The 27,781-nt window shown below is 42.1% G+C and overlaps 2 long non-coding RNA genes across 3 annotated transcripts in view; both read left to right on the plus strand.

Annotated features, from left to right (window-relative positions):
- Positions 1–9,302: 9,302 nt before the first annotated feature.
- Positions 9,303–9,839, plus strand: LOC144901894 (uncharacterized). The gene is made up of 3 exons (XR_013630044.1): positions 9,303–9,408; positions 9,522–9,592; positions 9,734–9,839. It is a non-coding gene; the product is annotated as an uncharacterized LOC144901894 (long non-coding RNA).
- Positions 9,840–9,942: 103 nt separating this feature from the next.
- LOC131103021 (uncharacterized) overlaps positions 9,943–27,781 on the plus strand; it is a 96,192-nt gene continuing 78,353 nt past the window's right edge. For both annotated transcript variants that reach the window (XR_013629947.1, XR_013629946.1), the window contains exons 1-2: positions 9,943–10,012; positions 10,261–10,393. This is a non-coding gene — a long non-coding RNA (uncharacterized LOC131103021). The remainder of the gene's footprint in view (positions 10,013–10,260; positions 10,394–27,781) is intronic.

Consider the following 27,781-nt stretch of genomic DNA (forward strand, 5'->3'; position numbering starts at 1 on the left):
TTTATTTTGTTTTTATTTTTTTACCAAAAAAATCTCTGCCAAAAATAGCCCCCCCGGTCCTATATTTTTTATAGCTTTTTTTTCTCTGACAAATTTTATATAATAGGGCAAAAGCAGGCTAACAATTAAGCCAATAAGCACTACTAGTAGTAGTAGTAGTAATAATAATAATAATAATAATAATAATGAATAATGATGATAGTACTAATAATAGGCTAATTAATAATATAATAATGATTATTATATAATTGATCACTGTCCATTGGACAGAATGGTTGCAGAGCTTGAACAGCGGTTTTGCAGTGTAGATTGTGTGTACTTGTGTACATTTAATGGTGGCCTAAAACAATTGAGTATCTCTATTAAATCTGTCAAAATGTTTTTGTTTGTTATTTGTTTTCTGGATTTTTTTTTTAATGTCTACTACATTCATTTATATGAATATGCATCTCCAGGGGGCTAAGCCCCCCCGTCCTCAGAACCTAACGACGCCCGTGCCGAGTATAAATACAGGACTGTTCCCAGATCATAAAATAATACTTTATAATACTCACATTAGAGCAAAGCAACTCCAGTAATTAACCTTAATGGACTGCTTACTGTAATGGCTGTTCCAGGTCCAGCTTCTGGACCGCTCACATGATGCTAGCTGTGAAAAAAAAATCGGGATTCCCGTGCCGTGACACAGTCATTACCGAGGCTGCCGTCAGCCCGCCTAGCTGGATGGATGTGGGCGATGTTCTCGCTCTGACCAGGGTTGACCCGACTAGACGACCACAAGCACTTGGCCTGGCTACGTTTTTTTTTTTTTTCCGGGGACTGCCAGTCCGCCTCCATGTTCTGTGCTCCATTTGGGCTTTCTTGAGCCGTCCCAAACAAAACCACAAAAGTGGAGGGGCTGATGCAATGAGGTTGCCGAGCAGCTCTTACCCAGCCGCAGAGCAGTGAGGTCATCCGCTGCGTGCCCCGGGCCTACCACTTGGCATCGAGCATGGGAACTGCCTTTCAGTGGCTCTTTAGCAGCCCTACCGTGCTTTTTCTTCTTCTTCTACCTCCTCCGTTTTTTTTTTGTCTCCAGTGTCCAACAAGTCCTAGCACCTCATCATCATCTGTGAAGCTCTGGGCTGCTCGGAGAGAGGCGGGGGGAGGGGGGGAACATGTGGTATCGATATCACCGCCGTATATGACTCATCTTCCAATCTATCAAGATCCTCATCGCTGCATACTGAAGCAGCTTTCCCACACCACGTAAATCCTGTTGGCATAATATCAGCTCTTCCATCGTCCGTCTATATTGGGAGGGGGCGGGGGGGGGGGGGGGGGGCTGCATGTCACAGGATCTCAGACACCACATCGCTCATGTACTATGGGGCTTACTGTATGCTGTTGAGTGGCTCTCATGGAGACCCTGATACAGTAGAACCTGATACAGTACAAATCCCTGCCAATTTTACTTTAAAAAAAATACTTGAGCAGCTAAAGAGTTAACTCACTTACTGAGCGTGTTTTGCTTTTTTTGTGTTTTATTTAATGGCAACCTCACAAAGGAGCACCAGTGATGGCAACAAAAAAAAACCTGGATGATGACCTACAAACGACCGTTTCAGTTACACAAATATATCAAAGTTTTACTCAATGTCTTTTTCTTATTAATGATTCCAGCAGTACCTATAAAATGCCACCAGGGGATCGAACCGCTGCAAAGACCCTCCCTTTCCTCATCATGACATCTTCAAAGGGTGAGTTGTTTTCATTCATTTTCTACCGCTTATCCTCTCAAGGGTCACAGGGGGTGCTGGAGCCTATCCCAGCTGTCTTCAAGGCGAGAGGCGGGGTACACCCTTTACTGGTGGCCAGCCAATCACAGGGCACATATAGACAAACAACCATTCACACTCACATTCATACCTATGGACAATTTGGAGTCGCTAATTAACCTAGCATGTTTTTGGAATGTGGGAGGAAACCGGAGAACATGTAAACTCCACACAGAGATGGCCGAGGGTGGAATTGAACCCTGGTCTCCTAGCTGCGCGCTAACCACTCGGGTGAGTTGTTTTACTTTATTTCAATTTTATTTAATCCAATGGTTCACTTAGCAATCACTGTCCCATAAAAAATAGTCTAAAAAGATTTTAAAAAAATGTATTACTTGACAATATATGTATAAAATATTTTAACTATGATATATAAATTACAACAAATTTTTTTACAACTTTTTTTTTCCAGAAAAAAGGTTATTTTTTTTATCCGTAGATGTTGGTAATAACTTACAAATACAATAACACAATAATAACTTACCAAATACATAACAATACAAGCACATTCTACAGCAGTGTTTCCCAACTGATGGGTGGGGATCCAAAAGTGGGTCACGAAGGTCAGCGGGGCTCAGCTCTATCCCCGGGGGCGGGGGGCAAAAATAAATAAATAAATAATGTAAAGTCCCGTATCCGTGAATGCACCTCGACTTCTTGTTTGTGCTATTTGCTTGCTACACCAACAACATGTCGTGTTTTTGGGCGACTCGGGACATCGAGTTGGGACTTAAGGACACACAGCTGCTGATATCTGCTGGAGAAGAGCCCCACCGCTGATTCAGTATCTGCAAAGTTGGGTCACTATCTTTAACATATCTTTGACGACCGATGCTGTGTGAGGCATATTTTGGGCTTAAACTTAAATTGTGTCGCCGGTGAACAATGGCAATTAAAGAGAGAAGAAGAGCGTTGTGCAGATGAATGTAATCTAATAATGATAACAGTCAATATGAAGGTAATATTTCTCCCTTCTATGCTAAACTATGCTGCAGGATACATGAGGAGACTTGCTCAACCGGGGGGGGGACGGTAATATTCCTTCTCTGTGGTACTTCAGACACAAAGGTGCCAGCATTGTTTCTATGATGCTAAACCTTCCCAGGCTTGGATGGTGTATTTCCAGTGGGAGGTAAAAAAAAAAAAAAAAAGAACTTCCTGTATCAAATGGGTTCATGTTTCTGTCTTAAACAAACAGGGCCTTGTCTCGCTCTGTGCGTTCAATGTACCTGTCCCAAAGCCATGAGGGCCTTCTGTTCCCCTTGACAGGCTCCGTTCACAGGGTCCATGTTGTCACGGTGATGTGCCATCAAATTATGGGATGCCGTCTGCAAATGTACAGTGCAGATTATTCACTTTTACAGCACCTACAACCTACAACTGTCAATACTATCATAGAAGACAAAGGAATAAGGAATTATGGGCCTGTTTGATAGCTTCTAAGGTTTTTACGACCCATTAGTTTGGGGGACTGCTCAAAGTACAAAAATGTTGCTTTTTAAAAAAATATATTTTCTAGTGGATTCACAATTTGTCACTGTGCTGGATGAAAAATCTGTACCCACGTTCGCTTAAAAGAAAGCAAGAAATTATGGGCCTGCTTGACAGCTTCCAAATGTTTTTTTTACGACCCATGTAGGGTCCGTAGTCTTAGTTTGGAGAACTGATCTAAAGGATCAACTCCAGAAGTAATACTTTTCTCTTTCTTTCTGTTGGAAGATGACATGCTATGTCATCACTGTGCTGCAGCTGTCAATATCATGGGGGGGGGGAGGGGGTGGATGAGAAATTATGGGCCTGCCTAACAGCTTCCAAGTTTTGTTTTAACCCGTGTTGGGTCTGTAGTCTTAGTTTGGAGAACTGAACTAATATGTTAAGAAAAAAATATATAACATTAAAATAATTGCAAATAATATAATTTTAATAATAAAAATAAATTAATACTTTTTATTTTTAAGTATTTAATTGATAGAAGATATATAAACGTGACTAGTAGAAAGTAAATAAAAAAATACTGTATATGTAGGAAATAATGGTAAATAATAACGCACAAAAATGACATTAAAATAAAAGTAGAAAATAATATTAAAAAATTAAAAAAATAAATGATGAAAAATAGAAATATAATGAATCAAATAGATAATATTAAGTAAAAAAGTATAACATTAAAATAATTGCAAATAATATTATTTTAATAATAATAATAATAATAAATTATTGAGTTTTGAATTTTATTTTTAAATATTTAATTGATAGAAAAGATATATAAACGTGACTGGTAGAAAGTAAATTAGAAATACTGTATATGTCGGAAATAATGGTAAATAACAACACACATGAATAACATTATAATAAAAGTAGAAAATAATATTTTAAAAAATAATAATGTAAGTATAAAAATGTAAAAATGTTAAAAAAGAAAGGAAAAGGGAAGTAGTTAGCGCTGGAGAAAATGAGACGTCACATTTCTTTATTAGCGTGTTTGACTCCAAATTGGTGTTGTGAAAGTTTTAAATATCATAGGGGGAGGGAGGGACGAGAAATTATGGGCAGGCCTAACAGCTTCCAAGGTTTGTTTTAACCCGTGTTGGGTCTGTAGTCTTAGTTTGGAGAACTGAATTAATTTAAATTATTTTTTTCTTTAGCTATTTTTTAGTTATTCCCCCCCAGAAAAGTAGACCAGTGCTTTTCAAACAGGAGAAGAAGAAACTATACAACGTATTGCATCACCTTAGCATTGTGGAAATGTTATTTTTAGCTCCCAACATGCACTCCGCCACTGTGGTGACACGTGTCACATATATGACATGTCTCTGCTGCACGACGTCATACATGCTGGATTTACAGCCATAAATGGTGTCACTTATGTTGCGTACCGACCTTTTGGCCCCGTGAGCACGCAGGTTCTGCACACTTCTGCAATGCAACTGGACCCGATCCAACCTCGTAAAGCCATTTCACAATTGGCTGAGCAACTTGAGCGCATGATTCCTCAAGCAGGAAACATCCAGACTGGTTTGACCAGTCTGAGAGTCAGGAGCTCCTGGAAATGTCGCAAGCATGTCAACAATCAAGCAAAAAAAAAAAATGTGGTTGCAGAGGCCGTTGGTTCGACCTGCAGCACCTCAAGAATGACATGTTTGGACCCACAGAAGCATTAAGGAAGGGTGCGTTTGTGGTCTGCCACCACCGTGTCCCTCCCTGCAGCGTTTGAGCCCTAATCCATCATTTCATGTGGAAAAAAAAAAAAGCCATTTGTCACATCCTCCACCCCAAACAGCATACGAAACATACATATTAAAAGTTTGGATATGAAAGGTGACCGTCAATTTTACTAGACCGCTCCTTTCATTGGGCCTCACCGCTCACTACTCCTTGGGCAAATTTACTTCTCGTTGAGTTGTTTTTTATGAGACCGGAGGACACCAATCAGAACATTTGAGTCATGCAGAACGCAGAAGTTGACAGCTCGTCTCCAGGAAAATTACGTCTGGCCACGTTGGGGCATAGAAAGCAGGAATGTTCATCTCGTGAGCTTCATACGTTCTGTTTAAGACAATATTAACCCTTTTGTTCATTCAGTACCATTTCATTCAAAAAATGTAAATTTATTCATTCATTCGTTCATTTTCTACCGCTTATCCTCACGAGGGTCGCGGTGTGCTGGAGCCTATCCCGGCGAGAGGCGGGGTACACCCTGGACTGGTGGCCAGCCAATCACAGGGCACATATAGACAAACAACCATTCACACTCACATTCATACCTATGGACAATTTGGAGTCAACAATTAACCTAGCATGTTTTTGGAATGTGGGAGGAAACCGGAGTACCCGGAGAAAACCCACGCATGCACCGGGGGGGAAACATGCAAACTCCACACAGAGATGGCGAGGGTGGAATTGAACTCGGGTCTCCAAGTTGTGAGGCCTGCACGCTAACCACTCGTTCACCGTGCAGCCTGGTTAAAGTTACATTTATTCATTCAGTTTCTATCGCTTATCCTCACAAGGGTTGCGTGGGTGCTGGAGCCTATCCCAGCTGTCTTCGGGCGAGAGGTGGGGTACACCCTGGACTGGTGGCCAGCCAATCACAGGGCACATATAGACAAACAACCATTCACACTCACATTCATACCTATGGACAATTTGGAGTCGCCAATTAACCTAGAATGCATGTTGTTGGAATAATTTTACTTTATTTTAGTTTTATTGTGTGAGAGACACATTGTTGTACTTTGTATAGAAAATGTAATATAATTATTCCTGTTTGCCCCCCCCCCCGCTCCCCCCCACAAGTGCACATTCATTCATTTTCTACCACTTATCCTCATGAGGGTCGCAGGGGTGCTGGAGCCTATCCCAGCTGTCTTTGGCCAAGACGCGGGGTACACACTGGACTGGTGGCCAGCCAATCACAGGGCACATATAGACAAACAACCATTCACACTCACATTCATACCTATGGACAATTTGGAGTCGCCAATTAACCTAGCATGCATGTTGTTGGAATAATTTTACTTTATTTTAGTTTTATTGTGTGAGAGACACATTGTTGTACTTTGTATGGAAAATGTAATAGAATTATTCCTGTATTGCCCCCCCCCCCACAATTGCACATTCATTCATTTTCTACCACTTATCCTCATGAGGGTCGCGGGGGTGCTGGAGCCTATCCCAGCCAATCACAGGGCACATATAGACAAACAACCATTCACACTCACATTCATACCTATGGACAATTTGGAGTACAAGCAATATTAATGATAAATATAGAGTACATAAACAGTCAAAGGATGCTCCGTTTCATAGGTTGTGGTGTTTCATGACCACGGAGTTCAAGTCCTTGGTTGTGTCTTTTTTGAGTCTTTCCACGGTATGAACTTCTTTAACTCAAGGAGGCGGTTATCACTAATAAGTAGCAAGAGGAGAATTCATTCCAGGTCCACGTCCAGGCCTCAGAAACCGATGTTTGTGTTTACCGTTTGATTGCTTTGTTTTGAGCTTCATGAGTTATGGTCCTCGTCAGTGCAAGCGTCAGCGGTTTGACAAAAATAAAAGAGAGAGAAGGTCTGAGGCGATGCAGCGACGGTCCTTCACACAGGGGTGGTGGAAAGACTACTCTGACACCGGCCTGTCAGCGCTGCCGGCTGCCTTTGCAGAGCGCTGCCATCGCCATGGTGATGGCTGAATGTTTTCTTTAATAAGAGGTAACCGGGAGGCGGCTCACAGATAGACTTACTCATACTTTGACGACACCTGTCAGAGAGGCCCTCTCTTCTTCCCCTTCAGAAAAAAACTGACGAGCTGAACAGCTACTGCACACACACACACACACACAGAACACATGACTTCCTCACACATGAGTGGAAGTTCAGTCGACAGATGGGAAGTCTTCCTAAACAACTGACTGAAAAGAATTTTGACAAGAAGCCTGTCTTGATGTCACCATGAAGGCCGAACAAAAGATGACGTTCCCTCCGTGGAACGCTGCGGAAGGAGAGAGAACGAGAGAAACAAATTAGTGATATTGTTTGCGGAGGGATGTTTGGATGCCTGCATCTGATGCTATCTGTGCTGCCTTCAGGGGAGATCCTGCAGGGAGATGAGCACCAGGGAGGGAGGCTTGGTCACGTCTCATTGCTGTAGTCTCAGCAATATGTGACATGCTGCAAGCCTAAACAACTCCACCTCCTGTTTTTTTTAGCTTTATTTTTTGCTTGAAAATTACACTAAAAATATTACATATATATCGTAAAAAATAGAATTTAATATATTTGGGATTTTTATGGAACTTCTAAATTACACTCAAAAAGAAATAATGAAATATAGAAATATAATGAATCTAATTTACAATAATGTTAAGTAAAAAAATTATAATATTAAAATAATTACAAATAATATTATTTTAATAATAATAATAATAATAATAATAATAATAACAATAACAATAAATTAATACTATTTTATTTTTAATTATTATTATTTCTTTAGCTTTTTTCATTTTTTTCCCCCCCAGGAAAGTGGATTTTTTTGGAACTCCTAAATTATACTCAAAAATAATTAATGAAAAATAGAAATATAATCAATCAAATAGATGATGTTAAGTAAAAAATATATAACATTAAAATAGTTGCAAATAATATTATTTTAATAATAATAATAGCGTGACTGGTAGAAAGTAGATTATTAATAATGATAAATAATAACACACATAAATAACATTAAAATAAAAGTAGAAAATAATATTAAAAAAATAAAAATGTAAGAATAAAAATGTAAAGAATTGAAAGAGCAGATTATGTAAATAGTAATGAATGAAAAGGACAGACATTTTAAAAAAGAAAGGAAGAAGGAAGTAGTTAACGGTGGAGAAAATGAGATGTCACATTTCTTTATTAGCGTGTTTGACTCCAAATTGGTGTTATGTAAGTTTCAAAAAGGTGAAATGTCGCCTGTCGTGACAATTGGATCTATCACACTTGTCAGTCAGTCTCTTTCTCAGAAGCTTATATCACTTGCTAGGAAATGCTGGGAAATGTGTGCATGATGCTCATCTCAACACATCATGATTTGTTTGTTTATTTGTCCCTGCATTATTTTTCTGCCAAAAAAAAGTCCAAATAATACAGAGGAAGAAGTGGGCTGTCATCACAATTAATTCCACTTAATGAGCCACTTATGTGATTTATATGTGTAATATTCCATGTTGTTTATTCATGGGAGTCTGGGGAGTGTTACATTTATTGGAACTTGGCTGTTTGATTATCCTGCCATTCAAATCCCCTTAGTGCGCAATCTCATCAAAACAATAAATCACAAGAATGAAAAACAGACTTCAGCACCACAGCAATGATCACTGCACGTGTTTTACATTTTTTCTTTGGCTTTTTTTTCATGATGCCACCACAAAAGGGTACCGGTGATGGGGAAATACAAGTTTATTATGATAACCATAGAATCAGTATTAGATTAGTACAATGTAAGAAAATGACACAAATGTTCCTGTTAATAAAAAACATGTTTTTACACTTGTATGATTTATTTATAATTGATGATTTGTTTATAATGCTAAAATGTTACTTAAAACATTGCCTGAACACGGAATAAATGCCAAATGTTTGTGGTCTGGATCGGGTCAGTCTATTTCTATGACTTCGCCCCCCCTAGGGGGGCATGGTTAACTGTCAGGCGGGGCGTGAGAGGCAATATTAGTGCAGGCCTGACTGCATGAATTTGTCATTTGCAATCTGACTCTTGATTTCGCTTTCAAAATGTTCCATTTTGAGCTCAACCTGTACAATACAGATAAATACATGGATAGTATCAGTTTCTCAATAAAGAAAATAATTGCCCTAAAGGTATTTCTTGAATTAAATGAGTTCTACGTTGCTAAAAAAACGATTAGAAGTTGTTTAGAGCAATTATTGGTTGTTTATTTTAGTTTGTATTTTAAAAATAGAATTATTAAATGTACTTCCGGTTTCAGACGACATACTTCCGGCGTGCTTCCGGTTTTTAAACCAGTGAAAAAATCGCTGCCTCCTGGCGTCCTTAGCAGCCGTCCATGTTGAATTATTCAAGTAGGAATGCAGTAAGTTTCATTATATTAATGTTTGTTCATATAAGTTTGGTTATAAATGTTTTGCTAAAATGTCATTGAGTCAGCTATCTGTGTTGAAATGGAGTTCATTTTCTGTCATTTAGACGCTGCATTGAAAGTCCAACTCGTTCCAGCATCTTCACTGAAAACGCTACACTACCATGTGTATGATTAGGTATGGTTAACAGTGCTCGGGAATCACTTTTACACTCAACGTTGCTAAAAAACGATTACAAGTTGTTTATAGGAATTATTGGTGGTTTATTTAAGTTTGTAGTTTAAAAATAGAATTATTAAAATGTACTTCCGGTTTCAGACGCCATACCTCCGGTGTGCTTCCGGTTTTTAAACCAGTGAAAAAATCGCAGTCTCCTGGCGTCATTAGCAGCCGTCCACGTTGAATTATTCAAGTTGGAATGCAGTAAGTTTCATTATATTATTGTTTGTTCATATAAGTTTGGTTATGAATGTTTTGCTAAAATTTGATTGAGTCAGCTATCTGTGTTGAGATGGAGTTTATTTTCTGTCATTTAGACGCTGCAAATGTCACCAGCATCTTCACTGAAAACGCTACAAGTATCATGTGCATAATTAGGTATGGTTAACAGTGCTCAGGAATCACTTTTACACTCGTAAAATACTTTTACACTGTTACAGTATTATTTCCAGCCCTGCCTGTTGTTTCCTCATGCAGGAATATGATATAATCTCATATATTCTAATCCAGCCGCCCGAGGGTTACCACGTTATTGAGGCAGAGCTCCGTTTTCATCCTGTGAAGCCATAAAACCAAGACCAGGCAGTGCATGTAAAACTGATTCCAAGCATTGTGTCACTTTGTAGGCCGATGGCGGAAAGTGGAAGCCGATACCTGGCATGAGACCTTACGTCTACTGCATTAAAGAAAATGATGCCGGAAAGTTCCTTGGCCCTGCGATTGCGACAGCTTGAAGTTGTTCGAAGACGCAGATGATAGGTAAGTGGACTTTCGCAGCACAAGAGCGGTATTGTGAAATGGAGACCTCCATCCCAATTCATTGAGTTTGATGGTAAACTGCATCATGGTGACATAACGACACGTAGTAAACAGATTAGATTTAAGTCTAGGTCACCATCAGACGTACGACTTTGGCCATGTGATTTGTGGCGTTTCCCAAATTGCTGCGTTGTAATGGAAATGGTTTTATTTCATTTGAACATGCATCAGATTACAATTGAATGCATCCCATAATCAGTTCACAGTTCCACATGTCCAAAAGGAGTAGGAAGAAGCAAAGCTTATTAAATCCTACCCCTCAATCTGGTACTTTTACAATCAGTAACTGTTACATTTGTTTACTTCCTGCTGTCTTAATATAATTTTAATTTATTTTAATTTTATTTAATTAAAAAAATGTAACTTAATTTTATTAATTTTATTAAGTACGATGATACGGTGATATGACCATACAGTGACATAATGTGTACCATAGTAACTGTCAATATAGTGATATATATAGCACATCATGACTGGTTCAAGACTCTTCATCCTTGTATTTAGCAAACATCAACTGCTTGTATTGTTTCTTGAATTGGCTCATCGTTGTGCATTGTTTGAGTTCCTTACTCAATCCATTCCATAGTTTGATTCCACATGCTGAAATGCTATGGCTTTTTAACGTAGTCCTAGCATATAAATGTAGTTCTTCCCTGAGGTCATATTTCTCCTCTCTCTTGTAGATAAGTGTTGGATGACATTTTTAGGTAATTGGTTATTTTTAGTCTTGTGCATTATTTTAGCTGTTATTTTAGTGTTCTTGCATTTTATGCACAAAGACCGGCCATAGGAACCCGTACGACCGGCTGCGACCTAGGCTGTATGGCATTACAATTTAATAATTAGAATTTATATCAAATCAGAAGCTGCTGGCATTTGACAGAAAGGATATTTCATGTCTGCGATACATTGAATCTCAATCATATGACTGATATCGCCATCAGATGTTTTCATCCCTATTTTTCACCAGCCAGTCTGGGCGTTCTGGTGTACCGCCGTTGGACTCTATATGTTCTGTTTTTATAAGGAACCCACTGGTGACCCGAAAGGTGCTTTTTCGGAGTCATGGTTGTGCAATTACTCGACCGGTGATGAGGATTCCACCTGTGTTCTCAGGAAAAAAAAGCAGTAGTTAAAATTCACAATCTGGGCAGGCACACACTGAATCCCAATAATCGGATTAATCTGATTTTAATTTTACAAAATACCGTAAAATACCATAAAAGCTTCAATTTACACCTTTGTTTACCTTTTAGTCACTGAATGTGTAGTCTTTAAAAACAATATCCACTTAAAATACATAAACATAAAAGCATGCATGATAATAAAAGTAAAGAAAAACACAAGGTACTTTAACCTTTCACTCTTCCGCAAGACCCAAAATTTATGGTGAGAACACAGCGGCGAGCAAACAAGCAAGAGGGAAGAGGAGCCCGCTTCATGAATACTAATTCTCGGGAGCTATTAGCCAAAAGGCTACCACATGGGACAGCTGGATTGTTCTTTGTGCAACGGCTCCTTGTGCTCAACAACAACAACAACAATCTGTTGTTTAGCTTTTACCGCTAATATTAGCCCGTCATACCGGAAACAACGCAGAGAGTCGCACTGGCGAGCGTGTGCGTGGAAAATGGGAAGGATGGCAGGAAGCGCTCGCAACATCTCAGGCAGCATCCATGTGTCTTCTCTCAGGGCCAAGCGCTGACTTCATTGCGGTACAAGAGAGCTGCACATTGGGGGCGGGGGAGCGGGGGGCATGGACTTATACTTGTACATATTTGTTTATTCTTTCTAAATAATCAATCGCATTGGGATGAATCCTTATCTCTAATGGCTGTTTTCCATGTTGCTCAAAAGAAGTGGGTCAACCGACAATACAAGATGAAGGTAAATTGGCGATGGAGGGGGGTGCTATACTTATAGAATCTTGCCCCCGGTTCTGCTTTGGTTCGGTCTCTGACTGGTTTTGATTGAATACAAGTCTGTTTTTTTGTGCAAAAAATGGTATTATCATTGCTGAGTGGAAAAAGGTTATCCTCTCATTCTGTGTGGAAGTGGTACATTTCGGGCTTTTTTTTTTTTTGGTCCTTCTCCCCCACTAAGGCGACGAGTAATCAACAAGGGTTTACTGTAGTTGTATACTGGAATTTTTGCTTGGTACCTTGACTTCTGATTCAATGTATGTAAGTCAATCAATATTGTACTTATGTAATCAAATGTTTAATAACATCTTTCAGAGTTATGAGCGGCTCCGTTTTTTTTAATAGCACCATTACATGCCATTATTGTCAACTTTCTACAAAAAATATTATGTCATTAATAATCAATAACTGGTCCAGTGGTTTGAACATGAAAATGGTCTGTTTTTTTTAAATAATCTATAATCATTTTAATCAGTCAGTGCATTAACTATAAACCCATTTAAGAACATGAGCAGGGAATATATCTGGTAAATCTAATCATGAATACATATGCAAATGAGGCTGGAGGGGTTGCATAAAAAGTATGTGTGTGTGGGGGCGGGGGGATTGGTATAATTCGGACATGGTCCAAACATGAACCATATGTGTTTTTCCATTTTTGTCTATAAATGCACTCAGATGTCTCCCACCACCCCACACCTCCCCTTAGTTCCCCCCCGTCCCTGTCCCAGTTCATCCCAGTTCTGTCCCTGGAACATCTTCCTCTGACAGCCACATCAAGATTTTTTTGGGGGGGGGGCACTGGAGCGGAGGTGCTAGTGGGCACAAGAAAGCACATGCTACTAATAAAAATGAATAAGAAATACTCGGTAATCCACTGTGGCAACGCTGACACGCCCAACCAGGAAGTCTCACTGACAGCAGGAAGTGAGGCTCGTTTCTGGGCAGCGCATGTCCACCTCCGGGAATGTGACAATACCCAAAAGAGCATTGCATATAAGTCTTAATAACACCAATAATAATCGCTTTGCACTCCTGTCTAGACAGGGAACGGTTAAATTGGGTGCGCCGGGGTGTTTGGGCGCGGAGGCGAGTAAAGTGAGCATTCTATTGAGGTCTTAGTTTGGCTAATCTCTCCCATGTGACAGCACAGCCAGATTTGCTGCCATGGAATGCCACAGGCTGTTGTGCTGGGGACAAAAAGAGACAGAGGCTTAAGCTGCAGGGGGGCAGCCATCCTGGAGAGCAGTGCAACTACGCCAAAATAGAGAGCGGAGAAGAGGAAGGGGGGGTGGCGGTAAAAAAAAAAAAGTTCTCATGGTTGCCACACTCTTCCCCACCCCCTCCCGCTCTTCTCTCCTCATAAATCATTGCACCTATGCCGATGTATCACCTGCATCAAGAATGGTACATTCCATTATAAGCAGTTATGTAAATGTTTGTATACAGGGGATTCTCGGTTAGAATGTTTTCCGGGTGAAGATTTACACCGAATTTCGCTTTGTTTTGCGTATTTTATGGCACGCATCTTGTCATTTTGTTAAAACCTTTTGCCAGAGACCCCCGTGGCATCACTCCGGCTGCTCGCAAGCATCATCAGCACAGACAACACCTTCCTGTTTTGCAGTGACTTATTTCCTGAATTCCGTTTCTCACCTTTTTCATCATAACGATAGCACTTTATTGCAGATGTGATCAATACAAAAAGCATAGACTTGAGGTAAGAAACACAATTGAGTGCAAGAAATAAAATAAAAAGGTGGCAGGCCTCACAGCTAGGCGACCAGGGTTCAATTCCACCCTCGGCCATCTCTGTGTGGAGTTTGCATGTTCTCTCCGTGCATGCGTGCGTTTTCTCCGGGTACTCCGGTTTCCTCCCACATTCCAAAAACATGCTAGGTTAATTAGCGACCCCAAATTGTCCATAGGTATGAATGTGAGTGTGAATGGTTGTTTGTCTATATGTGCCCTGTGATTGGCTGGCCACCAGTCCAGGGTGTACCCCGCCTCTCGCCCAAAGACAGCTGGGATAGGCTCCACCACCCCCTGCGACCCTTGTGAGGATAAGCGATAGAAAATTAATGAATATAACTTAAACCAGGCTGCACGGTGAACGAGTGGTTAGCGCGCAGGCCTCACAGCTAGGAGACCTGAGTTCAATTCCACCCTTGACCATCTCTGGGTTTTCTTCGGGGTACTCCGGTTTCCTCCCACATTCCAAAAACATGCTAGGTTAATTAGCGACTCCAAATTGTCCATAGGTATGAATGTGAGTGTGAATGGTTGTTTGTCTATATGTGCCCTGTGATTGGCTGGCCACCAGTCCAGGGTGTACCCCACCTCTCGCCCTGAAGACAGCTGGGATAGGCTCCAGCACCCTCCGCGACCCCCGTGAGAAAAAAGCGGTAGAAAATGAATGAATGAATGAATGAAATAAAATACAAAGGTGGCGTCTGTGTTGATCTTGCTGCCACACTGTGTCTTTGTCAACAATCATGTCTTCAATGAAGTGAAAAGTAACCTTAAATGTTGATTTATCTTCCAGTTATTATTTCATGCATTTAAAAATGTGACTTTCTTCGACACATTTATTAGATTAATGTTATTTCTGATGTGAAACATTGATCGAATTGGACCATCTGGAACGGATTAATGACTCTAACCAAGGTTTCACTGTACTGTTTATGTTTTAGTTTTCCTGATTTTTACAGACTGCAGTGTGAGTAGCGAGTAAATGTGCAAGGCTGACTTGACTACAACATACAAATGTCATGTAAGAAAGTCTTGCCCCAGGACCTTATTGTTCCGTATATGTCCTCGAGGAAGGTTCTAACTTGCTACTGTGTGCACTCAGTGGAGTTCTGCACCGTCCTCCTCAGGAGCACACAGTCAGCTTGGGACCACATCTGGTCTCCAGCCACACAGGGATCGCACACAGCGGTCCCATGAATCCCACAAGCATGGCAAGGACAAACAAAACAGATCCTGAGGGTCCCAGCGTTCAGTGTTTTTCCTGCCTGCCTTTTTTTGTTTGTGGTGCGCTTCATCTGGAGGGAACAGGACAGGAACAATCGGAAGCTACGCTAATTTTGCACCCTGCAGTTACAGACGACCTTTACAGATGTTGTGTGCGCTACTTTTCCAGGTATTAGCGTTGATGCCTTACAAGGAGCGTTTAGTTAATGTATTGATCATAAACGGATAGTCAATTCCGATTCCGACAGATGGAAGAAAGTGTTCCAGTGGAATATAAACTACCTGTGTCACACATTCTAAGGATCAGCCTCAATCCCTCCGACGCAAACCAGCCAAATCCCCCAGAGCCCCAGTTCTCCAGTCTGGGACAGACGTGAGAATCCTCGTCTCAGATCTGCCGGTGTCAGCTCCGCCCCCCCCCCTCCAATGTTTTAATTAAAGAAAATAATCAGGATTTACATCACAATGCCACGCGGGGGCCCTTACCATTGGTGGCTCGTTTGTCATCCCAAATCCAATGAAAATGTAACATCACCTCAACCCTCCTCACAGGTTCTCAGATTCGCCATCAGCCACTGGAGGAGCGACCTTGAGTTGGTTTAACTCTTTTGTGTTTTAAGCATCAACCCCCCCCTCCATCCATCCCCTCCCAATCTGGCCGGGACACATCCTCTTAAGGGGAGAGGGCGGGGGGCTAAGTGGCCGAGAAGAGATGTGAGGGTTTTTGAAACTTCTTTAAAAAAATAATAATAAAGTAGAGCACCAATCATACCAGTACTACAGTCAAACTACAGTACTCACTGAATCAGAGTTTCTGTATTAAAAACGAAAAATAACTAAACTAAAACTAACTCAACATTTTTTTTCTCCATTCTGTCTTGGGGCGAGAGGCGGGGTACACCTTGTACTGGTGGCCAGCCAATCACAGGGCACATATAGACAAACAACCATTCACACTCACATTCATACCTATGGACAATTTGGAGTCGCTAATTAACCTAGCATGTTTTTGGAATGTGGGAGGAAACCGGAGTACCCGGAGAAAACCCACGCATGCACGGAGGAGAACATGCAAACTCCACACAGAGATGGCCGAGGGTGGAATTGAACCCTGGTCTCCTTGCTGTGAGGTCTGCGCGCTCATACAAACATAAGATATGTAAAGCAACACAAACATATAGAAATTGTCAACTGCAGTAAGTGTCTGGGATCCCGTAGATAATTACTAGTAATTGGCATTTGTTTTTCAGGTCACACATGTTTTTGTCCATTTACATATAAATCAGAATCTCTCAGCGTGCTAAGGCTACAATGAGTTACAATTATTGTACCGTATAACAGAAAGTACCATAACCTTGGTTTTGTCGCGTCTTGCATCTGTTTGTCCATTTGCATACAAATTACATAGATATGGATGTTGTACTATGATTATCATGAGTCAATCAGATCTATTCTCAATCATTCTATTCATGGTTGTCTGTTGGTCCATTCACATATCAATGTTATACACATGAAAATTCCAGAGCTAACGACCTCTTAGTTGTGATTATAATAAGTCAATCAGATGAAGTTATTGTAATGACATTTTGTCTTTTTGTGCATCCGTTTGTCCATTCGCACACAGCGGATCCAGTCAAGTTCAGAGCCCTCCCCCTGCCGCCAGCCTCCGCCCCCTTAGCCGCAAACCCGCCTGCCCCTCCCCTCAGCTGTCCCGAGTGCCACAATAGGCCCGAGCATCTTTTGTGGCATTAACGGTTTGGAGGAGAGCAAGAACAATGTATGAGAAGTGAGGAGCGCGGGGTTCCCACACGCGGGGTCGACGTGCACCCCCGCCGCCCCTCAAAGACGGCAACTTGCACACAGCTGATTGCTCCCCAAATCTCCCACCCGTGCCCCCCCATCCCCTCCTTCCATACACAAACACACTTTCCCCCCACACACATGTAGCTAGCATGAATATATTTACAGTGTTCGTGTGGCATGCTAATGTTAATGCAGGAAGTTTATCACATGTAGTTCACGGTGCTGATATCAACGCAGACAAGTGTGCACACATGCAGTCGTGCGCGCTCCATGTACATACTTTAATTGCCTGCTCAGACCGGGGGGGTAAAAACCTTTTGTCGCGTGAAGGGAGCGGGATTGTCTGGAATCTTCATTAATTTGTACTGTCATATGTGGGAAGGTCCTTCACTACAGGGTGGGAATGCACCCAACTTTCGTTTCCTCCCCTTTTAAATCGCGCATTGGAGCGGGTGGGAATGTCACTATAGGTGATCAACATTTGTTGTCCTGTGTGAATTTAATTGGGCCTGAATTAAAACCTATGAAATCGCTTGAAATGTCCATTTCAACAGTGTAGAATAAAGTTGGGATTTTACAAGAAAGAAGTCGCAATTTGCAAAAAATGCCAAATCATAATATCCTAGAAAATTTTCCAAGGTTTAAAATGTAATATTGCAAGAGTAAAGTCACAATATTACAAGAAAAAAGTAATCTATGAGACTAAACTTTCAATTCTTCGAGAAAAAAACGCCTCAATATTGCCATATTAAAGATGTAATATTATGCAATTATAAAATGTATAGGGTATGACCATTGTTTTCCTCCTATTGACCTCTCCAGTACTCTTCCACTCTTCCGTGACCCTCCATCATTTAATTGAGCTGTGGGTGGCACCCAGCGGACTCCCACACTCTGTTGCTCTGCTGCTGTCAGCTCCAATCAGAGGTTGGATCCATGCTGATTTCAGGCACCTGTGCCTTGCGGCGACTCCCCTCCCTCCCTGATCCCACTCCCACCAGCCTGCCATGGTCTCTCGGGGCAACAGGCGCACAGTTTGCAGGTCATTTGTCACCAATTGTCAGCGTTTAGCAGGGCAATGATGTGAGGCAAGGTACGGGAGGCCTCGTAGAGGGAAGGCATGGGGGTGGCGGGACCTCTGCATCCCACCCCTGAAGAAGAATTGTGTGTCTTTCGTCCTGCAATGTGACGGAAGTTCTGTCATGTAGACCCACATTCTCTTTAGACAAGATGTTTAAAAAGTACCGTACATCCAAATCATCACAACCTCATTCAATCTCCAAATAGAGACGATTGAGTTGCACCAATAATCCTCCAGATGGCTTTCGGACGGTATTTGTGAGCGCCGCGTCTCATGTCCTTGTTTGTTTTTCTTAATAACCAGAGACTTTTGAAGAATGTCAGGGGCTGGTTGTCATTACTGAGGTAGAGTAAGGGGGTAGATCCTGATCCCTCGTGAGACAAGCCCCAAGTTCAGCCACTGACTTCCATCACTGAGTCAACAGGGACGGGGCAAGTCTTCCATCACAGCGCCAGTCGCTAAGCCGAAATCCCAAATACAGCCAGTTGGGGAAGGAATACCAGTGTCCTATAAGGGATCTGTTTTCATTCCAGGGGAAGTGGTTATTTAAGTAGACTACAGGGGGAGCCCCCTTTTGTCCAAACATCCACTGAGGGGTTTATACTCTCAGGGTTATTTGATGCTTTCATTCAAGAGGGGCTATCAGCAAGACAGTCGGTTGTACTTGGACAGGTCGGTAATAGGCCACAGGTCAATCATTGCTTCTGCTTCACTACTGAAGAACCAACATTTGCATTATTTGGATGGATGGTATTAACCACCACTTATGGGTTCATTGTGTATGGGTCTCAAAATAGTCAACAGAAACCTGTGTTGTGCTATCAGTCATCGCGGTATGCCTGGTATGCTTGTGGAGGGCGGAGCTAGATGTAACACTGTCTGTTGATTGGTTCAGAAAGAAAAGCTGATTCTCTGTAACAAACAGACAGATGCAACAATACATATTTTGGTTTTTTTCACTTGTTGAGGATTCAATACTGTGCTGATGTACTCTATAGGACATTTTGTTGTTTTTGTTGTGCTCATCCTGAGTAGTATGCCATCCACAGTTGGGACCTACCCTACTGACTTGTTTTCTTCTGACTTCAGAATCTGCTTACTCTCTAGAGCTGCAACTAAAAATCAATGTAATGGTTTTATTTCATTTGAACATGCATCAGATTGCAATTGAATGCATCCCATAATCAGTTCACAGTTCCACATGTCCAAAAGGAGTAGGAAGAAGCAAAGCGTATTAAATCCTACCCCTCAATCTGGTACTTTTACAATCAGTAACTGTTACATTTGTTCACTTCCTGCTTTCATAATATAGTTTATTTTTTTAATTTTTTTAAATTAATTTTTTGTCACGTACCGAAGTACGAAGTGATATGACCATACAATGACATAATGTGTACCATAGTAAGTGTCAATATAGTGATATATATAGCACATCATGACTGGTTCAAGCCTATTCATCCTTGTATTTAGCAAACATCAACTGCTTTTATTGTTTCTTGAATTCGCTCATCGTTGTGCATTGTTTGAGGGTCTTACTCCATCCATTCCATGGTTTGATTCCACATACTGATGTATGTATTTGAAACTTAACTGAAGTTAGCTTAGCAGATTTGAACAAGATGGTTTTCACAATTTTTTTCAAGCAGCTGTGCCTCCCAGTGGTCATTTTTTGAGAAAATGTAAAATTTCTCATGATGACCAATGATTGTCAAGGCTTCTTAGTACAGGGTTGACAAGAAGTTGAACATGACGCCTCACTATGGCAGAAGCAAACATATATTAAATTATATTTGATATCCACAAATGCTACTTCTCAGAGTCTGCCAGGTAAAAGTGTTGACTTGGCCTTGGACTTCAGTCGCCTCCAATATTGGTATAATATGTGTAATCATGAAGGTTTTTCAGTGTTTGTACATGGATTGCACGAGGAGTGTTTTTGGCAGGTTGGAGCTCTGCTTGGTGCCACTATGCAGCTTGTGTTAATGGATCTTCAGCAGGGGGTTGCCTTGATTGCTCAAGCATCTTTCATCTGGCTTGGCTGCAGAGAACCACAGCCCGTCCCAGGACCACATTTGCGGAGCTCAGCTCATGTAAACACGCGCTGACCATTCCTGGCTCCATATGGAAGACATCAGTGCCTAGAGAGCAGCGTGATGCCTGTCATAGTGGGGTCACAGGATTACATATATCCCCCACCCACTCCCCGAAATATTTCCCCCGACTCCTTCCACCACCGCCCTCAACCCCTCCAAATAGCCCCTCCCTGAAAATACATTCTGATCTGTCAACATGGCTTGCGACCTGGCAAGCGCTTACCGGGGCCTCCCCCGGGTTGGCTTTGAAAACGGTTGCTCAGCTTCAATTTAAGACTAATAAACGTTCACACTGTCAGCCCCTCCTGCACACTTACAGTGGCGTAGTGTGGGCTGCCAGCACCTGGGGGCCAGGCAAGTACTTTGGCCCCCGACCCATATCCATATCCAGCAACAAATTTCTTTTCAATAACTTAACCATAAGTCCCATTTCTGTTAATATATGAATACCTATTATTAGCTAATTTGAATCAGGATCAATTTATATGCCTCTGACTCTGTGAAAATCTACTGTTTTATTGTCACTTGTTTACAAAAAACATTACATTTCATATGCAAGGATGGTGGCACTGAGTTGTTCATAGAACACCCCATGCCCAGTCAGGAGAAGGCCACGGGGCAGACCTAGGAGGGATCCTGTCTCACAGCTGGCCTGGGAACACCTTAAAGTCCTTCCAGTGGAATTGGAAGATGAGGACCAGGAGGTCTTGACGTCACTGAGACTGCTGCCCTCGCGACTAGGACCGAGATCCGCTTAAACTGAAATACTTGAATGAAAGGCTTCATGGATGTCAGGAATGGATTCTACCAACACCAGTTTTCAGTATGCACAATGACGTCAGTGGTTGTTCGGCGAAGAGACACCCCCATGGTGCAATAATGGCACTTGGCCTTGGATTAAATTACAAAAAAAGCCCCTGATTGGCTAATTTTCCACTTTTAAGTTCCACCGCTCTTACCAGCATGTAAATCATTGCCTTACCAGTACTACACCCCAGTACAGCTAAAAAGATAAACATTATCATCTGAATCAAGCGGTTCTTCTGTGTCCTGAGGCTCAGAGGTTAATGAGCAGCAACGTAATTACCGCATTGACAACTTGTTTCTTCTCATCATGGATGAGCAGCCTGGAATTAACTCATTAGCAGCTGCCCTGGCTGTACAATTAGTCCTTGCACCACCAATTAAATCCCCGTGTTACGCCTCAGCGCTCCCTCGACACGATGGCTCATGGGTGCCAGCGTACCTTCGGTCTCTGATTCTGCAGTGGTCGGACATACGTCTGTAATGCGTGTGTGACATTGCAAAACAGGAGGACACAGGTGGACCCGATTCCTCCAGATGTCTGCTCGGGTGGCCCAGCTACAATGCTGCCCATCTGGAGGCCTGCTCCACTTCAGTCTGGACTGTGATGAATGGGGGGAGATCTCTGTTGGATGTCCAGCTGAGTCGGCCCAACATGGGCCTAATCCATCAACCCCCCCTCCCCCCATACCCTAATGGGTCAAAGGTTCTGTCAAGGCATTGCCAACGCCTCGCAGTCATTTATTGACCACAAATGAACTAATTCAATTGGAATGAGTGTGGCTTTATTGAATGGAGGGTCCATTGGGGTTCTGTTTGTGCTGTCACTGTCACTTTAAGGGTGGCACGCAATAACCAAAACATGAAGTACACCTGCACAATCTAGGCTGTTGGGTCGTTTTGTTTTGTTGGCGTTACGGGTTTATGGTTGTGATCGCTGAATGGATAGGATTAAGGTTTAGTTGTGTTCAAGTTTAGTGTTGGGTTGCTGGTTAGCATCCGGTAAGAGATTAGGTTTTTTGGAGTTTAGTGTATTACAGTTAGTGCTCATGTGGGGTTGTTTGGGTTAGGGTTGGATTGATTAATTCATAAATCAAGGCTAGTTCCCGAATTAAAGCATGCACCTTATCAATACATTTGGTCTTTGCATTAATTCCATTCCGTCTTTGAAGGTCCACAAAGTCATGAGTGTGGTGTGGACCCCTTTGGGATCAACTTGAACAGAGATATGTGACCGATGACCTCACAAATGTTCTTCCGGATAACTGGACAAATAAACATAGAAGTGTCTCAACACTTTTGTCCACTTTACAGTGTATTTGGTGTCAAAGGGGGGCCCCTCGATTTCCTCCTTTTTCTCTTTATTTCTGTCCATGCTGCCCATCTTACTCTCCCCCTTTGCCTCCCCCCTGCTGTGAGCGGCCTCATTAGGGAAGTGATGATGTAAGCCTTGTGTTTCATCAGGCGCTGCCATTTGTCATTATGACTGACAAGTGCCAAGGTGACCCAACCAAGGAAGGGGAAGAGAGGCTTCCCACTGCTCTCGTATCCTTCGCTTTCTCTCGCTTTTGGTTTCAGACCGTGCAGAAAAACACACACATGAAAAAAAAAACGACCACATTATTATCGCTGCTAAATATTTCGATTTCTGCCTGCGTGAAGTCTCAGTACTGCAACTGAACTGATGGCCGATGCCAGAAACCTGAGACGACTCTTGACAAGCCGAGTCTCAGGAGCATGCGGAAAATGTGTCGAAGAGCCCATCAATCATTCCGAAGAAGACTGCTTCAAGCTGCTGCTCAAAGATCCTGACAAGATAATACATAGTGAGGCTGTCAAAAAGGCCTTGTATTTACCGTAAATGAAACTTTCAGGAGTTCAAGCATTGACTATTAAAAAGTCAATGAGTTCTTTGGTTGAAGCTTAGGGACTTCTGCAGGCTGAACATTTTAATGGCAACAAAAAGATCCTAGATAGTAATGTTTACAGTAGTGTAGTTTATTGGTGCTGAAAATATTTTAACCTGCTGAATTATGAAAACCAATATATTCAACACTTCTCATTAGGATGCACTAAAGCTAATATTCTAATACAATGACATTTTAGTCAATTCAAATTTATCGGCGCGGTTAGCATGTACATAGGCCACACAGTCAGGAGATCGGGAAGACCTGGGTTTGATTCTATTTGATTATATTCTCCCTGTGCATGCGTGGGTTTTCTCCGGGTACTCCGGTTTCCTCCCACATTCCAAAAACATGCTAGGTTAATTGACGACTCCAGTTTGTCCATAGGTATGAATGTGAGTGTGAATGGTTGTTTGTCTATATGTGCCCTGTGATTGACTACCCCGCCTCTCACCCGAAGACTGCTGGGATAGGCTCCAGCACCCCCCGCGACCCTCGTGAGGATAAGTGGTAGAAAATGAATGAAAATCAGCATTGTTGTCCACTGAAAACTGAAATTAAAATTATATAAATTATATAAAATTATAAAAATTATAAAAATTATATAAAATTCTAAAAACAAAGTAAGGACTTGATTGACAGCTCAAATATGAACTATATTTAAGGAATAACATCTAAAATATACCTTTTACAGAATGGCGTTGTCACATAAACAAATAATTTTAACATCGTTTTAACAGCTTTCGCCTTTGAACACAAGTGAACTGAACTACTGCAGAATTAATTTGCATTCATAGTGGACCGAAACCCATCTCTAAAGCACACGGGGTATGGATAATCACGTTCACATTAGACCAAATGCACCATTTGATCCAAACATGGCACCCTATCACTACCAGTGGAAAGCTGTGCTCTAGCAGACAACAAGAACTACTAGACTCCCTGTGACCCCCGCAAGTCTGTGTCTGAATGATTGAGATGATCCGGTCCTCTAGGAGCTCTCAGAGTCTGCGTTTTTTTTTTTTTTTATGTGCTGCGCCCACCGGGCAAGCGAGAATGTGTTTGACATGACGCTGAGGCGGCCTACAAACAGCAGGATACGATTAATGACCACAGGATAAGATTGTTGCAATATGGCCTCCCCAGCACCCCTCCAAGCTTCTTCACTGCGGGACTGTCATATTTCACCGACTTGTGTGTGTTTGATGCAAAATGGCTCCTTTCATCCTCTGCTGATGCGCCTCATTGATATGCATTCCTCAATCTCGCACTCTTTTGTCATGCTTATTGCAGGAATACTTTGGCAGATTACACACAACCTGCACACCGCTAAGATGCCTACTATATCTGTTTGTACCGCAACACAACTTTACAGAAATCTGGAGGCCAAATGGTGCCAGATTGTTGCAATGGGAGAGTGATGCTGGGATCTTAGGGGTCAGTGCCTAAAAGCGTGGACGTGCAAGGGTGGGAGAGGGCATGAGGGAAGGACAGGAAAACCTTAACAAGGTGTCAAACAGGGCCTTTGGCTCTTTGCACAAGAGCTCTGGTGGAGCTGAACCTGCGCTGTGATGTTTGTTGACACGTCTGGGAGAGAATTTGGGAGTTTTCACAGCCTTCGTCAGGAGAGGGCATGATTTTTCCCAGGGATCATCCCCCCGGCTGTTGGCTAATGCCAAAGGACTTTATTACCATGGTGACAGAATGGATGGGGAAATTCTTCCTGAGGTCTCTGCAGTGCACCTGCAGGGGCAGAAGCTGAGTGAAAATGGGAAGTTAAGAGGAATATTTTGGAAGTTGGAACTATACATCCTGTCGCTTGATTCCTGACGTCTCTCCGGAATTTAAAACACAGAAATTTGTCGACCAGTGGCATGGATCGGTATTTACTTAGCAATACATTTTTCCTAAATACTTTCTTAATAGGGCTGCACGGCGGTTGAGTGATTAGCACCCATACCTCACAGCTAGGAGACTCGAGTTCAATCCCACCCTCGGCCATCTTTGTGTTTAGTTTGCATGTTCTCCCCGTGCATGCGTGGGTTTCGCTCCGGGTACTCCGGTTTCCACATTCCAAAAACATGCTAGGTTAATTGGCGACTCAAAATTGTCCATAGATATGAATGTGAGTGTGAATGGTTGTTTGTCTATATGTGCCCTGTGATTGGCTGGCGACCAGTCCAGGGTGTACCCTGCCTCTCGCCCGAAGACAGCTGGGATAGGCTCCAGCATACCCATGACCCTTGTGAGGATAAGCGGTAGAAAATGAATGAATGAATGGATGTGCACTTGGGGGGGTGTACAACAATGAATCTCGCATACAATAAAACTAAAACAAAGTAAAATTATTCCAACAACATGCATGCTAGATTAATTGGTGACTCCAAATTGTCCATAGGTATGAATGTGAGTGTGAATGGTTGTTTGTCTATATGTGCCCTGTGATTGGCTGGCCACCAGTCCAGGGTGTACCCCACCTCTCGCCCGAAGACAGCTGGGATAGGCTCCAACACCCCCGCGACCCTCGTGAGGATAAGCGGTAGAAAATGAATGAATTAATGATTATTTCTTAATAATGTATGATTTAACAAAATTCAGGTCTCAACCACCCCCCACCCAACTATATTGCTACAAAGTATTCTGTGATATGAAAATTGAACTGATACACACATAAAAATCCCAAATGAAAGACCTTCCTACAAACTTTTCTCCCTTCTGCACACGATTTGGAGAGGGGGAAAAAAAATGCTGATGCTTCAGAGGTTGTTGGAACCGAAGCGGACTGCCTGCAGAGAAAATAATGGGGGCACATAGCAGAACAAACCTGAACCGAGGCCAAGCCCTCACGAACCCCCTCCAAACACACACATGAACTGCAACTAATTAATGTCCTAGAGGCTGCACACACACACACACACATGCAGGAATATGACCACATGAAACTACTTTCTCTGATGAAACCTGAATGCTTCAGAAGCAAGCCTGCAAGTTTTGTGCTGCTTCCACACTTGTGCTTATACTACTGTATGGAGGTTGGTCAATGACCATGAGACACTTGGAACCCATATTTCACTAAGTCCAATCCCCAAGGAAACGACAGCAGAGTCAAGCACATGTTGCACATATTGGGAATGGGGCATGGTTAGCAACACCGTAGGCACAAAACACCAATAGCATAAACAAAAGTGTGCAGATCATTAAGTTTGAATCATTAAGCCAAGTGTTTGACGACTACTTCCTGATTCACAAAGGTCAACATTAGGGCTGGGTTGAACGATTATTTCTGTAATCGTTTAATCTACAAAATATTTTTTGATGCATTGATTAATCCCTGAATGTCCCTAAAAAACATAAACCACAAACACATGCACAAGTTAATAAAAATATATATTTCTAAATGAAATATGAATGGGTGCTTCCTCAATAGGTGCTGGTGCGTCACAGTCGTGCTTTTGTGATATGCTATCTCAATTTTGCTCAAGTCACAAACCACCACATTATTACCTTTTGGCGTGAAGTATTCCCAAACTTTGGATACTCTGTTGCGCGATCTTGTCTTCTTGCCGGACCCACTGAAACTTGTTGCCACGGCCGCCGCCATGTTTTGGTTCTGAGTAGTGGTGTGACGTTTGTGAACGAACGGGTCAAAAGAACTACTTTTTTTTCCCGAATGAACCGCCCATGAAATACCCGTTCAGTCCGCCGGGCCGTTTTGTTCATGACCGACACAGCACTAGTCGGTGAGCTGTTGAGTCGGAAAGAACTTGAACATGAGTGAACGGACTGACTCGACAGGACTGACCAGGTCTATGCACAGGGGGAGATCACAGTCTTAACGACCAATTGACTGAAATGAACGGATCTTTTTACTGAATGAAGCGGAATGATCCTGTTCACTGAAATGAACGGTTTTGGCCACCACTAATTCTGAGTGAAGGCACATCGACATGCAGTTCTTGTGTGGACGTATTTTTTGTGTCGATGTCATCGATGACGTCGACACGTCGTCCCAGCCCTAGTTGACATAAGACAATGGGACCGTACCATCTTTGATTCAACGGCGAAGAGCGAAGGTCGAAAAGATTGATTGTTGAGTGTTTGTTGTCCTTCTTCATCCGTGCATTTGTTGTGAGTAGTCTACTCCAGAATTATTAGGACTCGAATCCTGCATTTCCACCAAATCTCCAAGGGTCCCTCATCAGGACATGTGCCAACACCCCACAACGTTTTTTTGCGTAACGCTGCTAACAAACTATTCAACCCTTCAACAAACCGCAACCATTTGCCTTCAAACTTTTAGAAAAGAGTTGATTTAATCCTGCTAGCTCATAAAACTTGTGTTTTCAAAATCAACAACAACACTAAAACTTTTTACTTGTGCAAGACTCCATGTGAGTCACTGTGTGTGTAATTAATTGTTTTTACTGCCAGGTTGGACCGTGTCTGTCACTGTGGAATTTGTATTTGGCCATGAACTTGTACGTGTTAGTTGAGGTATTAACTTATTTGAGCAAAGGATTATGTCCTACTGGTTGTCCTGCACATGGAATGACCAAACAGAGGCCCCGGTATGTTTGACAAAGTGGGCCCTGTCACTTGTCTGCAGTTTGGCCTTCTCCGTGTCACTGTGAGAACTAATGCTAACTAATGTGCCTTGAAGAAGGCAAACACACAGACTCACACACACATGCACACTCGGTGCCACGCCTATCTGATGTGGGAATGTTAGCTTAGCTGACTGT

This window comes from Doryrhamphus excisus, linkage group LG16 (assembly GCF_037039965.1).
Source record: "Doryrhamphus excisus strain RoL-2023G ecotype Guam linkage group LG16, RoL_Dexc_Guam_v1.1, whole genome shotgun sequence".
Lineage (NCBI taxonomy): Eukaryota > Metazoa > Chordata > Actinopteri > Syngnathiformes > Syngnathidae > Doryrhamphus > Doryrhamphus excisus.